We start from the raw sequence: 23058 nt of genomic DNA, 5'->3' as shown, positions 1-23058 counted from the left end.
CATCCTATTACCTACTTCTGCTGATATCTCTTTATGCTGCTTATTGACCCCCCCTCTGAGGATACCCGGGGTTCGGCTGCATGATAGCACATTATTAGCACTGCCCATGCGCAGAACATTCCCGACGACCGAAGTGGCACGTGCACGCTCCCGCGCATGGGCAAAGCCATTGCATAGAGGACAGCTGGAGAGCAAAGCACATCAGAAATGTGGCAAGGGACACAAAAATTTCTAGGGGGTGGATGAAGCCCCAGGTAAGTAATTCTTTAGCTGCACAATTCAATTCATGCATCCTGATGGCCAAAATAGTAAGCTTTACACATGGCTTTTAGCTATCTGGTATATATTTCTACGAATCTGTAAAGTAATGTCAGATCTCAATGTTTCAGAGAAAATATGGAAGATGCATTTATATCACATATTGGATAATACATCATTGTACTTATTTTACCCTATTGTTGTCCACTCTCCTGCTTTCTTTCCACTTCACCTGCTGTGGTACATTTTATTCTGGCTCCTTTCCATACACACCGACTTTGTTCTTTTTTTACTTTTCTTGGCATCTCGAAGTGGATGCCAGATCTCAGTGTGAGAAACTCTCCTGCTGGTTTCCTGAAATTCATCCTATTTGCAGATTTACAACTGATGTACTGTATACTAACTGCAGCAATGAATAGATGAAGAAAATCAAAGCTCACAAAAAAAAAATCAAAGCACACTAAAAGAATCCATTAAACTGTAGAAAATGTTGCAAAGTGTTATCCTCACTGTACATATTATGAATTGGTAATTAAATATATTAACAACCCCCCCTCCAAAAAAATAAAAAATAAAAACAAAACAAAGGTTTGGTTTTGCAGTTACTACCTTAAAGCAGAAAAATGGTTCTGCTTTAAAGAGTACTTGACGTAATGATACAAGAGGGAGGGGGTCTCATGGTTAACTACTACCCGATCACCCGCTGTTTTAAAATGTCCTGTTGGTCCCTCTTAATGGACCACAGACATTTTAAAGTCCTCTCCTGCCGCCACTACCATCCCCGAGCGATCGCCCCCCTCCCCACCATGCTTACCCGTTGGAACCTGCAGAGCCACGATTGGTGAAAGGGAAGAAGACTTCCCTGAACCAATCAAAGTGCCCATAAGCAAAGATCATGCCAATGAGCTTTGTTGTAGCAATCACTGTCACTGTACGTAGAGTCAGTGATTATGAGGATATGTAGTAGAAAAAAAAAATACATAAAAAAAAGTATAAAATAATTGTTAGCACAAGGTACCACTCAAAGAAAACCTAATTAGTGACAAAAAAAGAAGGTATAGATTGTTTTGTTGTGATACATAATTATAAAGTTATTGGCAAATGAAAGGGAATAGCTCTGACAGAAAATTGCTATGGTCGGTTAGGGTAAAAACCCTTGGTGGTGAAGTGATTAAATAGTCACCGCAATTCATTCAGGCAGGTGTTGTGTCAAGCCAGGTAAGTAATTAACAATAAATGTGAAGAAGGCACTCAATTGGCTCAATAATATTGCATTTATCAAATCTCAGCAGTTACACATGTTTCAGGGTTATGCCCGTCCAATTTTTAGCCCTTAAGAGTAACAAACTAAATGGGTACTACACACAGGGATGTCTTCCTACAAAATACCTGACAACAATAATTGTGCATTGCTGGTGTTCACATTGGCAAACAGTGTTAAACATCAAATACGTTTCAGTAAATATGCAAAACAATCTGATTGGTCCAAGTTGGTCACCATCCAGTGACGGCGCCAGGGGGGTGCTTTGGGGTGCTGCTGAAGCCCCCCCTAAAATTCTCCAAGCACCCCTAAAGCACTCCCCTGCGTGAACTGACTTTTGGCGTCTAATAGACGCCGTGTCAGTTCACTGGCAGCAGCAGCCCGCAGCTTCTGCAGCGTCAGAGCAGGGCTACGGTAAAATGGTGTCCGAAGCCCTGCTCTGGAGACTTCGAGTCACGCAACTGGCATTATTTAAAAGGAAATAAATATGGCAGCCTCCACATACCTCTCAGGTTAGTTGTCCTTCAAGACAGAGATGTCATGACTAGTATTATTGTGATATCAGATACCAGACCTACTGCAACAGTGATTTTTGAGTACTGGGAGTGGACAGGACTAAAAAAGTGGCCACTGCTCTCCTGTTACAAGGTTGTTGAGGTAGGCAGAAGTTGTTACAGTTGCCTCTAAAAGACTCATATATCAAATGGGGAATGATCGGTACATTTGGTCAATTTGAAAATACTTATACCGTATATACTCGCAAGCAAGCCGACCCGCATGTAAGCCGACCCCCCCACTTTTACCCCAAAAAACAGGAAAAAATGATTGACCCTCATGTAAGCCGGGGGTAGGAAACGCTGGCCGCGTGATCCCCCCAGTATGTCCCAGTATAGCTAGTATAGTGCCCAGTATAGGTAGGTAGTGCTCAGTATAGCTAGTAAAATGCCCCAGTATAGCTAGTATAGTGCTCAGTATAGCTAGTATAGTGCTCAGTATAGCTAGTATAGTGCTCAGTATAGCTAGTATAGTGCTCATTATAGCTAGTATAGTGCTCAGTATAGCTAGTATAGTGCTCAGTATAGCCAGTATAGTGCTCAGTATAGCCAGTATAGTGCTCAGTATAGCTAGTATAGTGCTCAGTATAGCTAGTGAAGTGCCCCAGTTTAGCTAGTATAGTGCTCAGTATAGCTAGTATAGTGCCCCATTATAGCTAGTATAGTGCCCCATTATAGCTAGTATAGTGCCCCATTATAGCTAGTATAGTGCCCCATTATAGCTTGTATAGTGCCCCAGTATAGCTTGTATAGTACCCAATATAGCTAGCATAGTGCCCAATATAGCTAGCATAGTGCCCCATATAGCTAGCATAGTGCCCCATATAGCTAGCATAGTGCCCCATATAGCTAGCATAGTGCCCCAGTATGGGTGGGTAGGTGGGTGGGTAGGTGCTGTCCCTCCCCGCTCCCCCGCGGCTGCCGCTGCTATTACCTTAGGCGGCGCCGCTTCTTCTATCCCCGTCCTCCTCCGGTAACTCATTCACAGCAGCGCGCCTCTCGCTGCTGTGATGACGAGGAAACCATAGAGAGCGGCTTCCTGTAGCGGCGATGCCGTTACTATGGGAACCGCTCTCTATGGTTTCCTGCGTCATCACAGCAGCGGGGGGCGCGCTGCTGTGAATGAGTTACTTACTGGAGGAGGACGGGGATAGAGGAAGCGGCGCCGCCTAAGGTAATAGCAGCGGCGGGGGGAGCGGGGAGGGACAGCACCTATCCACCCATGACTCGCAAGCAAGCCGACCCTCCAACTTTTGGCCCACTTTTGGGGGGTCAAAAATTAGGCTTGCTTGCGAGTATATACGGTAGTTCGTTTTTTTATAGTTCAAGGCAAAACATTCAACATCACTGTAATTCAAGTCTATGCCTCAACTAGATGGGTAGTGATAATCGTAATCTGCTAATTACAAAATTTTTTGCATAATTTTTTGCAGTTACGGCCATACGTACTTGAGGTTCGGACATTCAATTGATTTTGCGTAATCCATTAGTAATTTTGCGTAATTATGTGAAATTAAACGTTATTTTGTGCTGTTTCTAGCAGTTAATAGCAAAGCCCCTATACATGCCATCATCACTATTATGCAAATTGCTATGTTTAAGTGGAATGGTGGGAAAAAGTTACAAAAAATAATTTGTTTTTGAGAAAATCAATTTTAAAACTATAGAAAAATTACAGTTTAAAAACATTTTTCCTGCATTTTAAGAATCGATTATGTCAAAAACTACAAGGTGTTTAAAAATAAAAAATCTTCTTTATCTTATTACCACTGTTCCCCTTAACACACATAGCAATTTTGGTGATGACAGCATGTATGGGGGCTTTTGCTACCTCGAAAGTCAGCATGAAATTACACAAAAATAACGCCGACAAATCACAGAAGGGCGTGAAAACGCATCATGCATAAAACGCCAACCAATCACAAAATTAGTCGGCGATTGGGTATTATTTTAAGCATGACACGTTTTCGCACCCTTCTGTGATTGGTCACCATTTTTTGCATCCATTTTTACACGTACGGACATCATTTTACGCATGACGCGGCTTTGATGCTCTTGCGCGATTGGTCAGCAGACTCTTCAGTTGGCAGCACTACTGTTGTGTATATTTATCACATATCGTTTTCTATCTGGAAGTAAAGTGGACCAAGGGAAGGGATACGTTTTTTTGCTTTAGGCTGGTTGGCAGTGAGTCGGTGGCTTCTATTCCTGGTGTATATACGGGAAGCATAAAGCCAGGATGAGAAACCTTGCCTAGCGCTACTTTCTTGGTGGATGTATCTGGAGGTTGTTTTCATGTACCATAGATTTGTGTGTATTAGGTATCAATGCCCTTAGATAACTATTGGTCGCTGGTTCTTCCAGGCAGTTCTCCATCAGGTCCTCCCGGGTGCTTCTCCTTGATTGGTCCTTTTCTCATTGTTCTTTTATAAAAGGTGTGAGTTCTGTGTGGTGTCTTCATTGTGGGGCTTTCCAGCCTGAGGAAAGACCAGGAGTTCTGAAACAGCGTGCTGACGCTGGTAGCAGCCCTGCACTTTGTAACAAGTACAGCCCGGAGGACGTCCGATGACGTCAGCGCGCCCGCGTGGGACGCAGAAGAGCCCGTCCTTGGAGCGCAGAAGAGCCCTACCTGGCAGCCGGCCTGGCCAGGTCGGGTCGGCCACCGAAGACGACCGGAAGCCTCTGGAGTGGCGGCGAGGGCACCTTCTGCCTGCCACGGGCTGGAGGAAGCCCCAGGTAAGTGGATATGGATTTTTATTTTTTTAAAGGTTTCCCTGAACCTTCCCTTTAATCTGCACCTCAAAGAAGAGAAAGTCTTTCATTCATAACTTGAAAATTTTGATCATTTTTTGATCATTTCACAAATTAACCAACAATGGTTTTGGTATGGTTTATACTTTGTGACAGTGGCCTCAATTCACTAAACTTTATCAAAAACTTTATCAAACGTTTGATAAATTACCTTATGGGTAAAATCTAGTTTTGATTTCACTAAAGTGTTATAGATTTATTGAACGTTTTATCAATAAAACATTTGATAAATATATAACACCTTAGTGAATTCAAAATTAGATTTTACCCATGAGGTAAATTATCAAACGTTTGATAAAGTGTTTGATAAAGCTCTGTGAATTGAGGCCATTGTGGGGTGAAGAGTTTAATAAATCATCAAGATTTCTGGCAATGGGTGGAAATTCTTCTCCAACCTCCATCCTCTCTCATATCAAGGACAGTAGGACACCAATCACCCAGTGAAAACCTCCAGTCAGTAATATTTTTATGTCATGCCTATATAGATCGATGTGCCTATATAGATCAGAATTATGCAATCTAATCTATGCGGATGTTGTCAGTTATGATTTATAAAATTAAGTCTTCAGATTAATGGTTACCCCAGTTGATCAGAGGCAACTTCTCTGAGTGAGCTTCTACTTTAGAATATCTAAAACACTGATCTTAGTTCCAAGATTCTACTTTACTATTTCCCTCAGTACATGGTGTAAGAACTTCACCCAGGTCCCATTTGCTGTTGATTGGCTAGATCAAGTATAAATTTCCATTTGGGCATAATGATCTAGCTGAAATAACATTTTCTGACACAATCTTATATTAAAGTACAATCTTGGGTGTAATGAGGTTTTCATAAACTATCAAAATTCAGCTCCTGCTACATTATTGAATGGCAATTTTTAAAATGTCACTTATTAAAAGGCTATCCGAGGCAAGTAATAAAAGTTAGCTTTACTCACCTGGGGCTTCTTCCAGCCCCTAGAGGTCACATATGTCCCACAGCCCCTGATGAGTCCATGTGACGAAACGCGTTGGGAAGAGCTTCAGGACGGCACACGGAGGTGGCTGCTTTTCCAGGATGCTGGAAGTGTTTGATATGCGATTTTTACCTTGGAATAAGTGAGTGTATTTTCACAACTTTTACTGGATATTAAAGTCTTTTATTGCGCTATGGAGGCGTTCTTTTAGTGTTTTTAAGGAGATTGTTGCTTGGCTGATAACTTCTAGCAACTGTATACTGATTATCTGCGCTTGATGCTGTTTGTCACTGAGTAGCATTACAGTCTGGTGAGTGCAATCTGTTGTGGCACGGGTGCTGGGTCACACAGTGTGTAGCTGAACCCATGGTGAGGTGGTGGTGTAAACGCGCTATAAATGCTGCACTATTATTACCCTATCTGCTTTTATTGAGGACTATTGGAGTCAGGGCCGGTTTAAGCAACAATGGGGCCCCAGGGCAAAATAAACCTGGGGGGCCCCCTCAACATATACCCCGGAACAAAAATCGGCATTAGAGGACCTTTTTTGCAGCTGGTATAGTCAGGGTGTGAAGTCCCAATCGGTCAGAGTGCCACATTCTGGCTATCCCAGCCTGCATGGGGGACAAGGGGTTAAAAAGTTTCAGGAGGGGGGACCCCACATAATTCAAAAAAAAAAAATTCCCACACTCTAAACATAAACATTTTTTGGGAAAATAGGGAAAAATGCCAGGGATCTTCATGCAGCCATATTGCGGCTGTATAGCGATCCCTGGCCAAAGCGCTGCGGCTGCGTATGGACCCCCTGGAAACCCCGTCAGGAAATTTATTGTGCTTTCTTTTGATGCATGTAAAATTACACTACCGTTAGGTTTGCTACTAAAAGTGACATTTACCGCATTTAAAACTATACTTGTTTCCTTCTAAACTTTAAAATCGATTTTCTCAAAAACTATAAGGTCTTTTTGAAAAAATGTTTTTTCCTCTTATTCCTAATGATCTCCTTAGCATATCCTGCAAATTTAGCCTTTCTAGCATTTAAGGTGTATTTGCTATTAACCATTAAAGTCGGCAGGTTTTTAAATGTGTTTTTTTTTCCTTTGAAACTTTAAAATCGATTTTCTTAAAAACTATAAGGCCGATTTGAATTTTTTTTTCCTCTTGTAGCCACTGGGGGCCCCTACAAGCTCTGGGGCCCTGGGGCAGCTGCCTCTTTTGCCTTAATGGTAGCGCCGGCCCTGATTGGAGTATAAAGATCCACAGCAGGATTAATCATAACAAGTGATCGGATGTGGAATACTTTATGCCTATTAAGCTGTTTGTCAGAGAGCAGCAACATTATCTGGTGAGCGCATTGCATATACGTTATGTGGGTGCTATATAGCTAATTGCACTAGCAGGTGAAGGTGCACCCAAGTTTAAAGATACTACACTATTATTATCCCCTTTCTTTGCCCTTTTTTATGTCTTATATGAGGAACACTTCCTAGCAGTGTGGACTCGCCAATGGGTGGTCAAATTGACTTTTGAAGATTATCCCAGCTTACTGTCTGACCGCATACACCACTTTGGATCATATATGTCCCTCGCTGCAGCTCCGGTCTTCTCCCGTTCCCGCTGGCAGCCTCTGAAGTATCCCTGACCCTGATGGGTAGGCGTCTGCGCATGTGCGGACATGTGCTCACATCACCAAGAGCAATACTGCACCTGCACAGTATTACTGTGCAGGTGCAGTACACTCCCAATGACGTGGCTGACCTTGCCAGGCTGCACATGTGCACAAGACGCCGACCCATTGGGGAGCAGACATACTTTAGAGGCTGCCAGTGGGACTGGGAGAAGACCGAAACTGCGGCAAGGAACACAGGTGCCCTCTAGGGGCTGGAAAAAGCCCCAGGTAAGTAGAGTTAGCTTTTCTTACTGACCTTGAATATCCAGTACACCTGAGGAAAAAATAATTATTTTTAATTAAGTGCTTAATGTGTTACAGCACTAACATGTGAATATCTTCATGCTGCTTACTGTCTTCAGGGTTTCTTCCATTTCCTATTCTTCAACTTTTCTAATATTCAACTGGCTCTTCAGTGGAAAATTCTCCAGGAAGTGCCCGGGTCATGCATAAGTGCTTTTGAACTGGGCATGCACAAGTTTGCAGTATAAGGATTTTTTATCACAAGTAAATGAACTGGACAAGTGATTTCTTTCACTTGGCATGTGTAGTTTGAAATCACTTGTTCAATGCCAATACACTTCTGGGAGACTGTGGGTGCAAAGGTCGTGGATTGAGGAACTGGAAGGACCTTGAAGATGAGCAACATAAAAGATGTCCATATGTAAGTGCCCAGCAAGCTTTCAAATTTAAAGTTTTGCCACACTTCAAGTGTGCTTTAAGGGTACTACATTATTCAGAGTGGCAAAGGTAAAAACAGTGAAATAATAATCACCGATGCATGTGATTGTTTAACAGTGAGTATTAATCCCCTCCTGCCCGCCTAACACCGATTGGCATCAGGAGGGTGGCAGCCCCAGGACCACATAACGCCAATTAGCATGCGCGCGCATCTCCACTTGAATGACGGAGCTCCGCTCTGTCATCAGTCTCCCAGCGGCAATCGCCGCTAGGAGACTGTTAGATGATGCTTGGAGCCGCTTTCGTCGTCTACTTACACTGTACAGCGCTGTGCCTGGAGAGGCACAAAGAGTCATTGGCTCTCATAGGCTGATGTCTGAGAGCCGATCGCTGTGATTGGCTGGCAGGGGAGAAGGGAATGGGATGGGGTATAGAAAAAAAATAATAAAATCTTCATTTTTATTATACAAAAACCCCCACAAATAAATTAATAAAAAAACACTGCAAGCAGCAGCGATCAGAGCCCACCAACAGAAAGCTCTGTTGGTGGACAGAAAAGGGGGGAGTTAATTTGTGTGCTCGGTTGTGTGGCTCTGCAGAAAGCCATTAAAGCTGCAGAGCCCTAATTTGTAAAAGATCGCCTGTCACTGGGGGGGGGGGGGGGGGGGGGTAAAGCCTGCGGTTCTTAAGTGGTTAAAGGGATATTTTAGTAAAGGAAAATGTTAAGGTATTGCAAGCTGTATTAATAATCGTAATTGAAAAAAAATCTTATCTTATAGACAGAATAATATACATATGTTATTTTCAGAATCCAAAAGAATATCTGAAAGAAGTAGGGTTTTTATTCTTCAATAGCATGAGACCACCTTTAGTTAATCACCCCAACATCTGAAATCTTCCTTTCTAGCAAGGCAGGTGAAAAGAAATCAAACATGAAAACATCATTCTACAAAGTAATTAGTGAATGAAAATATTGGATAACTGCTAACACGATTTCAGTACTGGGCTTCTTGTTGGATAAAAACATATTGTTCACTGAGGAAGTTGAAATCAAATAATAAACACATTCAAAAATATGCTTTATTTTATTGGTATCATAAAAACCAGAGTAAACCACTAAAAGCCACACGGACAATGAAAAGGCTTATATAATCCAGATCTAACTTAGAAAAAAATCTGGCAATTTGAATCAGTTCCTGCGACATGTTTTAAATCATGCAATGTAACAAAAAGAAAAAAAAAACTGCTGGTATGGAAATAGTATTTAATAATAAACTAGCCACAATTAACTTGTGCAGTATTAAAAGGCTAACAATTACTCAGTTTCAGAACATTTACATCTTATAATGTTAATAACTTGCTCTTCTCAAAAAAGCAATGCAGTTTAAGGTAACTAGGCAAAGCATGTTTCTAATAGAGTACACTGCTTACATAAATCTGCAAATTACTTGTGGAGCTAAAAGCATTCCAGATTCTTAGTAAACAAATTATGTACCCCGTGCACTTATAAAAATTCGACTATGCTCCAAATTGAAATCGCTCTTGCCTTTCACCTGGGAGTTGGAGACTGCGGAGGGCTAAATGTTTTTGCTAAATTTAATTTCATACAATCAAGTATGATACAGCATACATTCTAACAGCTGAATCAAAGAACAGTCCGTTTGATTATATGTTTCAGATTTTTAAAGCCCATATTAAATGGTTTGGCAAAGACATTGTTTATTATCACACAAATCTATTAATTATTTTCTTTAAAGGCATTTTTATATTTTTATGATGTTTTAAATTGATACATATTTTTAAACTAAAAAAAAAAAAAAAAAAAAAGATGCAAGCTTAAAATGGAAACATTCCTGGCACAATAACATTTTGTTCACTAAAACACCTATTTTTTTTGCTTGGTTCTCGAGATGGAAACAATAAACAAACCCTTACTGAATTAAAATGAAATGTTTCACAGAAGTTGAGCAAACCATGTAAATACTGTTTTCTGAAACTCATTTTAGTGTTACAATAAACTGCTATATAGTTTTCTGTGTACCTTATACCGCAAAAGTCCCTTGCTTTTTAGTGTATTGTATGTAATTGAAAACATTTTTACATGTAAATTAATGTTTGAAAACCTTTAAAAGTTTCACTTCAAAGCACTGAACAGCTCCAAAATTGTACATTTGTACAATATTATTTTTTTTTTTTCCACCAAGCTACATTTTGTTTTAATGTTTACATTTGGGTTTTACCCCTTGAGATTCCTGACAGGTTTGGCATTTCGGATGTGTAGCTATTGATACAGCAATAACTTTTTTTCCACTTATGCCATCAAAGTGATTCATACAACATTTTATTCCTGGACAATCTAGGCTTATTTTCAGTAATAGTTTTTTTTTCGAGAATTGTTTCATTTTACACACATTTCATTATAGAATATTAAAGCGGACCCAAACCAAACATTTTTTACATTAAAAATATTTAGTTGCACCACTCTGACACATACAAAGATAAATAAACACTCCTTCAAACCTATGAGCATTTCAGTGCATGTTTTTTACCCTTCTCTTTTCATAGCTAGGGTTATACAGCGGGCAGCCATTAGCAATTCCTCCATTGCCAGACACCATCTACTCCACTAGTTTGCCGGAAAAATCCCGGCAATTTGAAAGGAAGGGAGGGGTTCCTCCAATAAATGTAAAATATTTTATATTTGTCATCATGCAGCTGAAAAAAGGCTGCTATTTATTATTATAATTTAGAAAATAAATTTTATTTCTGAAATCTTGTATTTTTAATTTGGGTCCACTTTAACCTCCTTGCCGGTCTAAAAAATCCGGCAAGGAGGCAGCGCCGCACATTTTTTTTTTTTTTTTTTAAATCATGTAGCGAGCCAAGGGCTCGCTACATGATAGCCGCTAAGCGGCGGCATCCCCCCACCCACTCCGATCGCCTTCGGCGATCAGAGTATGCAGGGAATCCCGTTGAGAACGGGATTTCCTGCAGGGCTTCCCCGGTCGCCATGGCGACGGGGTGGGATGACGTCACCGACGTCATGGACGTCGGGACGTCATAGGGAATCCCGATCCGCCCCTCAACGCTGCCTGGCACTGATTGGCCAGGCAGCGCAGGGCTCTGGGGCGGGGGGGAGCGACTCGGCGCGGCGGATTGCGGCGGATCGGCGGCAAGCGGCGGCGATCGGAAGTTACAAGCAGCTAGCAAAGTGCTAGCTGCTTGTAACAAAAAAAAAATTATGCAAATCGGCAAAGGGCGGGGCCTGAGATATCCTCCTGCGCAGGTTACCCCGAGCTGAGCTCGGGATAACCGGCAAGGAGGTTAAGAGTAAATGTCAAAATTACACATTTTTTCAGGTTTACCAGTTCTTATTTTCACATAACAAGTGCCACAGTTTTAAAACACCTTAAAATACATTATTTGGCTCATCCCAGTTAAAACAATACCATATTGGGGTACAGATGCATTGCTAGCAATGCATCTATAAAGTATTGGGTCCCCAAGCTGTCACCCTAATGATCACATCTGATAGCTTTATTTTTTAATGTGACTCTTTAACTGTTAAAAAGACTTTTAATTTTTTTTAAACTTTACAAATTATTGCACCCACTATTGGGTGGGTGCACAAGAACGCAAGAGCAGCTGGGGTGTGCATGCGCATGCACAATTGCGGCAACAGAAGGTGTTAGTGTTGAACGCGAGTCTCCAATCCAGGAATCTTTGGAGTACCAGATTTTGACCTACGAATTACGTCATGGAATCTCAAATGGTTAACCTCCCTGGCGTTTTGATTCCCGCGGCCGTGCGGCTGCGGGAGGGTATTTTGAACCTAATTTTTTTTATCATGTAGTTAGCCTTGCGCTAGCTACATGATTCCCCTCTCCCTGCGGTGTCCCCCTACCTTCTTCGATCGCTTCCGGCGATCAAGCCCATCAGGAAATCCTGTTCAGAATGGGATTTCCTGCAGGGCTTCCCCCATTGCCATGGTTACAAACGGAATGACGTCATCGACGTCATCGATGTCGTGACATCACAGGGAGTCCCGATCCACCCCATAGCGCAGCCTGGTGGCGATTGGCCAGGCTGCACATGAGGTCTGCGGGGGGGGACTCTTTGTTTTAAAAAAAATTATTTAAATCGGCCCACCAGGGCCTGAGCAATCCACCTGAGCTCGTCCGTAACACTAAGGAGGTTAATGATTTTATGAAAGGGTGCTCATTGTGCTGTTCATTAACCTTTCTGGAGGTAACCCAGAACGCAGGAGGTTTTCTCAGGCCCTGCTGGGCCGATCTGCGTAATTTTTTTGTTGCTGAACGCAGCTAGCACTTTGCTAGCTGCGTCAGCACACCGATCGCCGCCGCCCCTCGCCGATTGGCCGCTATCCGTGCCGCCGCAGAGCCCCCCCCCCGAGACCCCTGCGCTGCCTGGCCTATCAGCGCCAGGCAGCGCTAAGGGGTGGATCGGGTCTCCCTTAGACGTCACGACGTCCATGACGTCGGTGACGTCATCCCGCCCCGTCGCCATGGCGACGGGGGAAGCTCTCCAGGAAATCCCGTTCTTTGAACGGGATTTCCTGATCGCCTATCGCCGGAGGCGATCGGAGGGGCTGGGGGGATGCCGCTGAGCAGCGGCTATCATGTAGCGAGCCCTAGGCTCGCTACATGATTTAAAAAAAAAAAAAGCAAAAAAACGGCAGTGCTGCCCCATGGCGGTTTTTAATATACCACCAGGGAGGTTAAGCTAAAATAAAATAATAATAAAAATTAGCAGCATAAATTCCCATACTGGATTACTAGTGTGGCTTTTAACCTGGCTTTGGATCTGACCTCAGAACATTCTCTCTGCTCTAAAAGATACACAACAGCATAATAACCTTTAAACAAAAAAAACTTTTTTTGTTACAGCTGGTAAAAATCCTAAATAAATCTGCACGGTTTCTATTTCCTGATTCATGAAAGCAGACATACTGTTTACAGCCTGTGCTTTCATATGTATTCATATATATCTCCCATCTCTGCCATAGGCAGTAATTTGACACGGGAGATATGAAATTACAACTTGTTATTAGACACAAATGAGGGGGAATTAGACAGGCTAAACTCCCTAAATATAAACAGGGTGCATTTCTCTATATTTTCCTTGTCCTGTGCAAGAGTTCATGTCCACTTCATTAACTACGTTAACTAAATTTCAGTGAAACGTGTGAAACTGAAAGCTTTCAAAATATAAACTTAACCATAATCAGCTCACTATGTCTAACTAACAAATATAACATTTTCAATTATCATAGATAATGATCTACTCTCTCCTCTTTTGTCTCTGATACAACATAACCCTCTGCTTTAAAAAAATAAAAATAGGTTTGTTTCTAACTAAATAAGGCAAAATGCAACAGCTGCGTTTTATTTTATAGATTCATTTCTATTCATTACTTAAAGGACACCTGAACTGAGAACAATACCAGTTGTTGGGCAGTCCTGTTGATCTCTTTGACTGCAGGGTGTAAATCACAGACCTGAAACAAGCATGTGGTTAATCCAGTCAGACTTCAGTCAGAAACATCTGATTTTGATGCTTGCTCATGGTCTATGGCTTGGGGTACTAGAGATAGAGGCTCAGCAGGACAGCCAGGCAACCTGCATTGTTTAGAGATAAATAAATATGCCAGCCTACTTTTAGGTCTGCTGTGAGACTGTTACAGTGATACAAAAATATATACATTAACAATAGTATCTCCATAACCTAAAAGTATGTTCTTGAAATTTGGGAGGGATGATACGCACTAGATGAGAGCAATAATAAAACGTAGCCCTATGTCAATTATATGTAGACAATGGGCTTGATTCACAAAGCGGTGCTAACAGTTAGCACGCTGGTGAAAAGCCGTTTATCACGCCTAAACTCAGTTTAGGCGTGATAAGTTTAGGTGTGATAAGTTTAGGCATGATAAGTTTAGGCATGATAAGTTTAGGTGTGATAATTTTAGGCATGATAAGTTTAAGCACCAACTGGGTTAGCACCGCAGTGCACAGCTGATCAACAGTTTTGCGCTAGCAAAGTCTGGTGCACTTTGCATAGAGTTTAATGGCGCTGCTTTGCGTGCGGGACTTTGCGCGCGATCTAAACTTATCACGCCTAAACATATCACGCCTAAACTTATCACGCCTAAACTTATCATGCCTAAACTTATCACGCCTAAACTGACTTTTCACCAGCGTGGTGCAATGGTTATCACGCCTAAAGTCTCTAACTGGGTTAGCACCGCTTTGTGAAACGAGCCCAATGTCTCCACTCTCCAATCAGATGTGAACAGGAACCATGCCTTAAAACCTTTTCACCTCCCCCAGCACGAGTATCTACTACGTCCCTGTATGTACACAAATACAAACAAATATAAACAGATGGTTCTGTTTCTATTTTTAGAACACACTGACTCTATGGGCTTGATTCACAAAGCGGTGCTAACAGTTAGCACGCTGGTGAAAAGCCCTTTATCATGCCTAAACTCAGTTTAGGCATGATAAGTTTAGGCATGATAAGTTTAGGTGTGATAAGTTTAGGCATGATAAGTTTAAGCACCAACTGCGTTAGCACCGCAGTGCACAGCTGATCAAAAGTTTTACGCTAGCAAAGACTGGTGCACTTTGTATAAAGTTTAATGGCGCTGCTTTGCGTGCGGGACTTTGCAAGCGATCTAAACTTATCTAAACTTAGCATGCCTAAACTTATCACACCTAAACTTATCACACCTAAACTTATCACGCCTAAACTGGCTTTTCACCAGCACGGTGCAATGGTTATCATGCCTAAAGTCTTTTAGGCATGCTAACTGGGTTAGCACCGCTTTGTGAATCGAGCCCAATATCTCTATCTTGTGGCGAAAAAGTAAAACCACTTCCAAATACCTTATTATACACCTTCCCATAGAAATATGAAATACATGTTAATTATTTTTAAAAACCCTTGGAGGTGAAAGGGTTAAGTTCAAGATGTGGTATTTTTCAACATATTTCAAAGAAATAAACGTTTCAGTCAAAAATAACTAGGAATGGACAAACCCATGTCACAGAATCTTTAACTGACCAGTACATAACCCGTGCAATCATTATGAATATTATGAATATGGGAATTGCAATTGGACATTTTCTGCTTTTACTCTCACTTTTTCCTATGTGATACTGCCATCATCTCTGGTAGAAAAAACTTGCATAAACCCTTGTTAATTCTCAATGTTTAATAACTGTATCATGTTAACCCCACACCCCTTTCACTATAGCATATTTGGAAGTAGTATAGTAAAAGTAAAAATACTTATAATAGAGATTATAAGATTGACATCACACAAGGGGCTCGATTCACAAAGCGGTGCAAAGTGTTAGCACCATGGTGAAAAGGCCCTTATCACGCCTAAAGTCACTTTAGGCATGATAAGAAGAAACTCGCGCGAAGTTGCCGCGCGTACGCGCGCACGCGCGTACGCGCGTAAGTGCGCGCGCAACACCCGCCGCTTCACGCGAAGCTCCCATTAAGCCCTATGGGACTTTGCGCGCGCTCTTACGCGCGTACGCGCGAACGCGCTTACGCGCGGTAACTTCGCGCGAAGAGCAGGAAAAATCGGTGATAACTCAGTGGTGAAAAGGTCATCACGCCTAAAGTCTTTTAGGCGTGATAACTGGGTTATCACCGCTTTGTGAATCGAGGCCAATGTGGCACATGTGCATCTGAATGTAAATATATAAATTAATATAAAATATTCAGATTTCATGCAAATAATTCCGAAATCTGAAAATGTCCTGTTTCATGCACCGAGTTTTGTAAATATCAAAAGGCAATAATGCTAATATGTTATGTTATTATAACAGGCTATTCTAGTTTATAATTGTAATAAAATATCAAGACATATTGATATAATTAAAGTATTTGAGTCAATAATTGTAGGAAGGAATTTAAAAGTGAAAGTGAGACAATTTGCTTAAGGCATACCTGAAATTAATGTATAAAATTCAAACAGTATGATTGTCTGATTCACACAACAGTATGGTTGACTGATATGATTGGGTGATACACACAATTATTGGCATTTCTTTAAAAAAGAGATATCCAGCTATGCCCCAGTGGGCCCCCATAGGTAAAGAAAGCCAACAACTTCAAGTATTCTGTTTTAGCCCCTTTCTTCCCACGTTGCCTATTTTCAGTCTCTGCAATGGAACAGAGGTCAGAAGATTATATCAGGCAGCCATGCTTGCACTTTGACTACTCAGAAGTAGAGCTGGATTATCAACAAGGAAATTCTAGGAAGTTGCCTAGGACCAGGACTGAGACTGGGGCCTGATGGATGATAGCCACCACTGAATCTTACTAAAAAAAGGCAGGTTATCATCAGCGTTGAGCAAAAACGCCTATCTTACCTAGAGTTCCATTTCATCTTAATCCATTCCTGCTCAGGAATATTGCAATATTGCACATATATAGGACAGTAGAACAGCATGTTTTAAGCTAGAGACTGGTAAATAATACTACTAGGTTCACAGCCTTAATGTAAGGTTGTTCTTACTATTTTAAGTTTAGATCTGCTCTAATAAAAGGAAATATGGCTTTGTCCAATCATCTTTGTAAAAGAAAATGTTAATAAGAAAATACTCCTTCAAACATTTTGCTGTTCTCCTTTACTAGAGATGGCCTGAACTGTTCGCCGGTGAACGGGTACCGGCGAACTTCCGAGGTTCGCAACCCTCTACATCACAGTCAGCAGGCACATTGTAGCCAATCCGGCTACACTCCCTCCTGGAGCCCCACCCCCCCTTATAAAAGGCAGGCAGCGTCAGGCATTGGACTCACTCGTGTGCCTGCAGTAATTAGAGAAGGGAGAGCTGCTTCTTCTGCTGAGAGAGAGCTATAGGGAAAGCTTAGTTAGACTCGTGTAGGCTTGTTAGCTTGCTCCTTGCTGATTCTTATTGCTAAAAAAGAACTCCTCAACAGCTCTTTTGAGAGCTAATCTTGTTCTTGTGATCTATTTTTTTTTGTGTGTCCCACAGACACTTGTGTTGCATAGACAGCCTTGGTAATTCCTACTGTGCCACTGCCAGGCCCAACACATTCAGTGACTACCTGTGTGTGTGACAGGCAGCTGCACATTTGTAATCCCAATCACTGCACCTGTTCACTGTTCAGTGCACCTACCTACCTATACCTACGTGAGCGCACGCATTGTTAATACCACCAGTCATTGCACCTGTTCAGGGTACCTGTGTACCTGTGTGTGTGTGTGTGTGACAGGCAGCTGCACATTTGTAATCCCAATCACTGCACCTGTTCACTGTTCAGTGCACCTACCTACCTACGTGAGCGCACGCAGTTTTATATACCACCACCAGTCACTGCACCTGTTCACGGTACCTGTGGGTGTGACAGCTGCACATTTGCAATACCAGTCACTGCAACCTGTGTAACCGCACATTGTTGTACCAGCAGTCACTGCAACCTGTTCACTGCGCCTGTGTAACCGTACATTGTATTAGTCAAGTCAGTGCATACCTTTCACTTCATCCCCCCAATATAGACAAAACAAAAGACAGAGCCAGAGGCAGGCAACCTGGCAGGTCTGTTTGAGGTCGCACTGTCGTGATTTCATGTGGCCCTCGACCAAAATACAGTGTTCAGAAGAAGGCACATGCCATCAACCCCCAATATTGTCAGGACGTAGTTGACTATTTAATACAGGACAGCTCATCTTTCTCAGCTTCCGCATGGAAGCATGACATATCTTTCTCCTCCTGCTCTGATTCTGGCACCCCACTTAACACTCAGTTGGCTGCCAGCACCAAAGTGCCATCACCCCAGGGCACAGCGTTGTGAAAAAAAATTTTGTGTGTCTGCCTCAGATGAGAGCAATGCCATCTGTACTCTATGCCACCAAAAATTGAGCCATGGAAAGACCAAGACCCACGTAGGGACAACTTCCTTATGAAGGCACATGATGACAAAGCACAAACTGCAATGGAATGACCACCTGAGGAAAAGCAGCACACAAAAGCAAAGCCACACACCGCAGTGGAAGATACCAGGCTTCAATTATTTCTCAAAAAAGGCGATACCTAAACTGTACCGTGATGTTGAAAGTCAAGTGGTGACATCTCTGGCACACAGCATTGGGTCTGACCACGGATGCCTGGTCTGCAAAGCATGGTCAGGCCTGCCTGAAGACTAAGTCAGTCCCCACACACAGCATCTCTGCCTGCCTGCCATGTGACTGCCTGCCCCAAGACTACACCAGGCGGATTTCTGAATTTTTAAGGCCGCTGCTAGCAACGGCCGCTATAATAATTTTTCTGGTGCGTGTACATGCCTGCCTAATTTTTCTGCCTGGGCAACTATCTCTGCTCCAGGCTGGAGCAGAGATAGTTGCCCTAATTTTTCTGCCTGCACTGCAGCTGCTACAACAAAACAAAAGACATGTACATGTGTCAATTTCCCTTCATGATCGTTACCTTGCCACGGTGAAGGGGCATACGGATCACAATGAAACAATGACCAACGGCTATATGAGTGTCTCGGGGGGGGGGGCATACCCAGGATAATAAGGTCATTGGTTCATTGTGGACAGACCAAATTCGATCAGCTGGACAGTCACTGTTCTGTCATTGAGCTACCTCAGCCCGGCGACCATATGGGCTTGAAAACTGCCATGGCCTGCACTCTGGCCATGGTGCGCACCAGTCCAGCACAGCCGTCACAACACAAACAGCTGTTTGCGGTGCGTTTCACAGTGAGTTTGGTCTGTCAGTGTGAAGTAGTACATTAATTACACTACCTGATTGATGTATACACATGCAAGATGTTTTAAAGCACTTTAGGCCTCCAATTTAGCATGCAATGTGATTTCTGCCCTTAAAACGCTGCTTTGCGTCAAATCCAGACTTTTCCCCGGGACTTTTGGCATCTATCCCACTCATCCATGCAAAAACTCAGATGTTAGACCCCTTGAAACATCTTTTCCATCACGTTTGTGGCCAGCATAAATGTTTCGAGTTTTCAAAGTTCGCTTCCCCATTGAAATCTATTGCGGTTTGCAAAAGTTTGCATGTTCGCGAACGTTTGCGGAGGTTCACGAACTTGGTTCACGAACCGAAAATATGAGGTTCTCTATCCTTTACCCAGTTCAAAACCTTACTTACTTACCTTTGGCAGTATATATAGGTTTTTCATGTTCCATTTACTTACAAATAAAAAGAGTTCAGCATATATATCTTACTCTTCAGATTATTACTAACTTTAGTAGACAGTAGCAAGCTTTAAATCACTGCATGCTGGGCACTCACAATACAATTTTGATTGGATGATTCACAACATTTTGCACTTATGTGTGACATGTTAATGAAAAAAATAATGTTATGATGTTTGCCATCCAGATGGCCAGTTTAACCAGTTAATGACATTGTATCGTATTAAAACGTTATGTTTGAGCCTGTTAATGGCAACATGAAGTTTCAATACGTTGCTCGTTCCCGCTGCCGCTCCACACGTGTGCGCGCTGCTCCCGCTGCCATTTCCATTAGGATTCTGTGTTCAGTGATTGGGGAAGAGGACTGAGCGGCCCTCTACTCAATCCCAATGCCTGGTATGAATGGACGTGACCGCGATCAGCAGCCATGTCCATTCATAAAACAAGAAACAGTCACAGTGTAGTTAAATGTTAAAATAAAGTGAACATTTCCTATAACGGGAGTGTTCAGTACCGCCATCTTGTGGCCAAAAGTAAAATTACACATACAGACACACACTATATTAATACAATTAATAACTTGCACTTCCACAGGCCCTCCCCCCCCAAAAAAAACACTTGTAAAAAAATCAGTTTAAAAATATACCTAAATAGTTGCCTTAGGGACTCAGCTATTTTAATCTATATTTTATAAGGGGAAATTAGTTTCACTTTACTGCATAAGGGCTTGTAATTATGGACCGGACCAAAAAAAAACCAAAAAACAGAAAAATAAAACCTATATTTCAAAATAATATATTGTTGCCATACATTGTGATAGGGACATTATTTAAACGGTTTAATAATCAGGACAACTGGGCAACTAAAATGTGTTCGTTTTATCCACAGGAGAATGTTTAATTTTAAAACTATAATGTCCAAAAATGAGAAATAATGATTTTTTTCCATTATTTTCTTAATTTTCCCATTAAAACGCATTTAATATTAAAAAAAAAATTTTTAAGCAAAATGTACTACCCACAGAAAGCCTAATTGGTGGCAAAAAACGAGGTATAGATCATTTTCTTGTGATAAGTAGTAATAAAGTTATTAGGGAATAAAAGGGAAGAGCAGTGACAGGTGAAAATTGCTCTGGTCCGTTAGGATAAAAACCCTTGGTGGTGAACTGGTTAACCTTCCACTACTTCAGCTATGTGAGTAATGTTTAATCTCAGAGACAAATTATCACTTATAGATTAGATCATTTTGTATTTGACTGCAAGAGATTTTTATGTGATTATTTTGAAATAGGAGAAGTGGGTATTAGTATTTTTGCAATTTTTTTTTAAGTTCTCAAAAATCAGAGTTTTCAGGAGACTGTGTTATGGATTATCTGCCAAAGTTCACAACATTTTTTCACGCCCCATTGTCCTCAGTACATTTGTGAAAAATGTTGTTTTTGTGAAAATGCAGATGTGTGAGATTACTCTTGCGGGTAAAAAATATGCAGTTGATGCTGAGTGATTAACATATATTAACTGATTGTTAATATCCTCTAATACAGAATTAAATTGCAGCACTGGGTGATCCCAGGAGAGGAGTCAGTAAATAGTCCAACAAAAATCCCCTGTAGCATCTCTTAATAAAGCTAATATAATATAAGATTAAATATAATTACCATACTTTCAACGTAAAATTTACCATGCTAACATTAGATTATTATACTATATAATTACAGTACAGATTATCTTTAGGGTGTTGCATTAATACAATAATTCTTACAGAGGAAAATGTGCTTGATTTACTAAGCAATCACCATCATCAAAGATCCTCAGGATTCATTGGGAAATCATGAGTGCAATATGGCCTTGATTTATTTAAAGCACACTTGAAGTGAGAGGGGTAGGGAGACTGCCATACTTATTTCCTTTTAAACAATGCAGATTTCCTGGCTGTCATGCTAAACATCTGATTCTAATACTTTTTAGCAATAGACCCTGGACAAACATGTGGATGTTTCTTCTTATGCACATCAGATGTTTGACTCGACTTTTGGCTTGTTTCAGGTGTGTCAGACATTAATGATGCATGAAAGAGGAAATAAATATGGCAGCCTCCAAATCCCTCTCACTTCAGGTGTCCTTTAAAAACAAACAGCTATGACGTAGCAAAGGTTTGCAACCTTTACCTGGTTACCAGACAATAAAATCAGGGAGCTGCTAAAAGATCAGTGTATAATCTGTATTTCATTACTAGCGCATATATACACTCACGGTGAGAAACAGCTGAAAAAAGCAGGCTCTACTGTGCATACTAAAAAGGAAAATAAATATATTTGTATATTTGAATGTGACTGTATTTGCATTCTTCTTACTACCTAAACACAAATGATTTTCAGTAAAGGTTTGTAAAATCGCTTTTGATCTTTGAACAGCTCCAATGATCTCTGGGTTAGAGATGTGTTCAGTGGCATAGCAATAGGGGGTGCAGAGGTTGCCACCGCATTGGGGCCCTTGGGCCAGTGGGGCCCAGAAGGGCCCTCCCTCAACTGCAGTATCCACTCTTTTTTGGTCCTGTGCTGATAATATTTACTACTATTCAAAGCATCTACAGAAGTGATCATTAACTAACTACTCCCCATCCTCTTCTTGCATCTCTGACACTGTGGATGTCCTTGATTGGTTTTGGTATGCCGTATCAATTGTCATGTGTATATATAGTGCTCGGGGGGCCCCAATATAAAACTTGCATCGGGGGCCACAGGTTTTTAGCTACGCCACTGGATGCATTAGTAGACCAGAATCTGTGTCTTGTAAATAGAAATTAAATTATGTGAAGAACATTTCACATACAATTTTTTCTTAACCTCCTTGCCGGTCTAAAAAATCCGGCAAGGAGGCAGCGCCGCACATTTTTTTTTTTTTTTTTAAATTATGTAGCGAGCCAAGGGCTCGCTACATGATAGCCGCTGAGCGGCGGCATCCCCCCACCCACTCCGATCGCCTTCGGCGATCAGAGTATGCAGGGAATCCCGTTGAGAACGGGATTTCCTGCAGGGCTTCCCCGGTCGCCATGGCGACGGGGCGGGATGACGTCATAGGGAATCCCGATCCGCCCCTCAACGCTGCCTGGCACTGATTGGCCAGGCAGCGCAGGGCTCTGGGGCGGGGGGGAGCGACTCGGCGCGGCGGATTGCGGCAGATCGGCGGTGAGCAGCGGCGATCGGAAGTTACAAGCAGCTAGCAAAGTGCTAGCTGCTTGTAACAAAAAAAAAATTATGCAAATCGGCCCAGCGGGGCCTGAGATATCCTCCTGCGCAGGTTACCCCGAGCTGAGCTCGGGATAACCGGCAAGGAGGTTAAAGGATACCCGAGGTGACATGTGGCATGATGAGATAGACATGTGTTTGTACAGTGTCTAGCACACAAATACCTATGCTGTGTTACTTTTTTCTTTCTCTGCCTGAAAGAGTTAAATATCAGGTATGTAAGTGGCTGACTCAGTCCTGACTCAGACAGGAAGTGACTACAGTGTGACCCTCACTGATAAGAAATTCCAACTATAAAACACTTTCCTAGCAGAAAATGGCTTCTAAGAGCAAGAAAGAGATAAAAAGGGGAATTTCTTATCAGTGAGGGTCACACTGTAGTCACTTCCTGTCAGGA

The sequence above is a fragment of the Hyperolius riggenbachi genome, chromosome 3 (genome assembly GCF_040937935.1).
Source record: "Hyperolius riggenbachi isolate aHypRig1 chromosome 3, aHypRig1.pri, whole genome shotgun sequence".
In the NCBI taxonomy this organism is placed as follows: Eukaryota; Metazoa; Chordata; class Amphibia; order Anura; family Hyperoliidae; genus Hyperolius; species Hyperolius riggenbachi.
The sequence above is the reverse complement of the archived record's forward strand: the minus strand, read 5'-3'. Positions refer to the sequence as shown.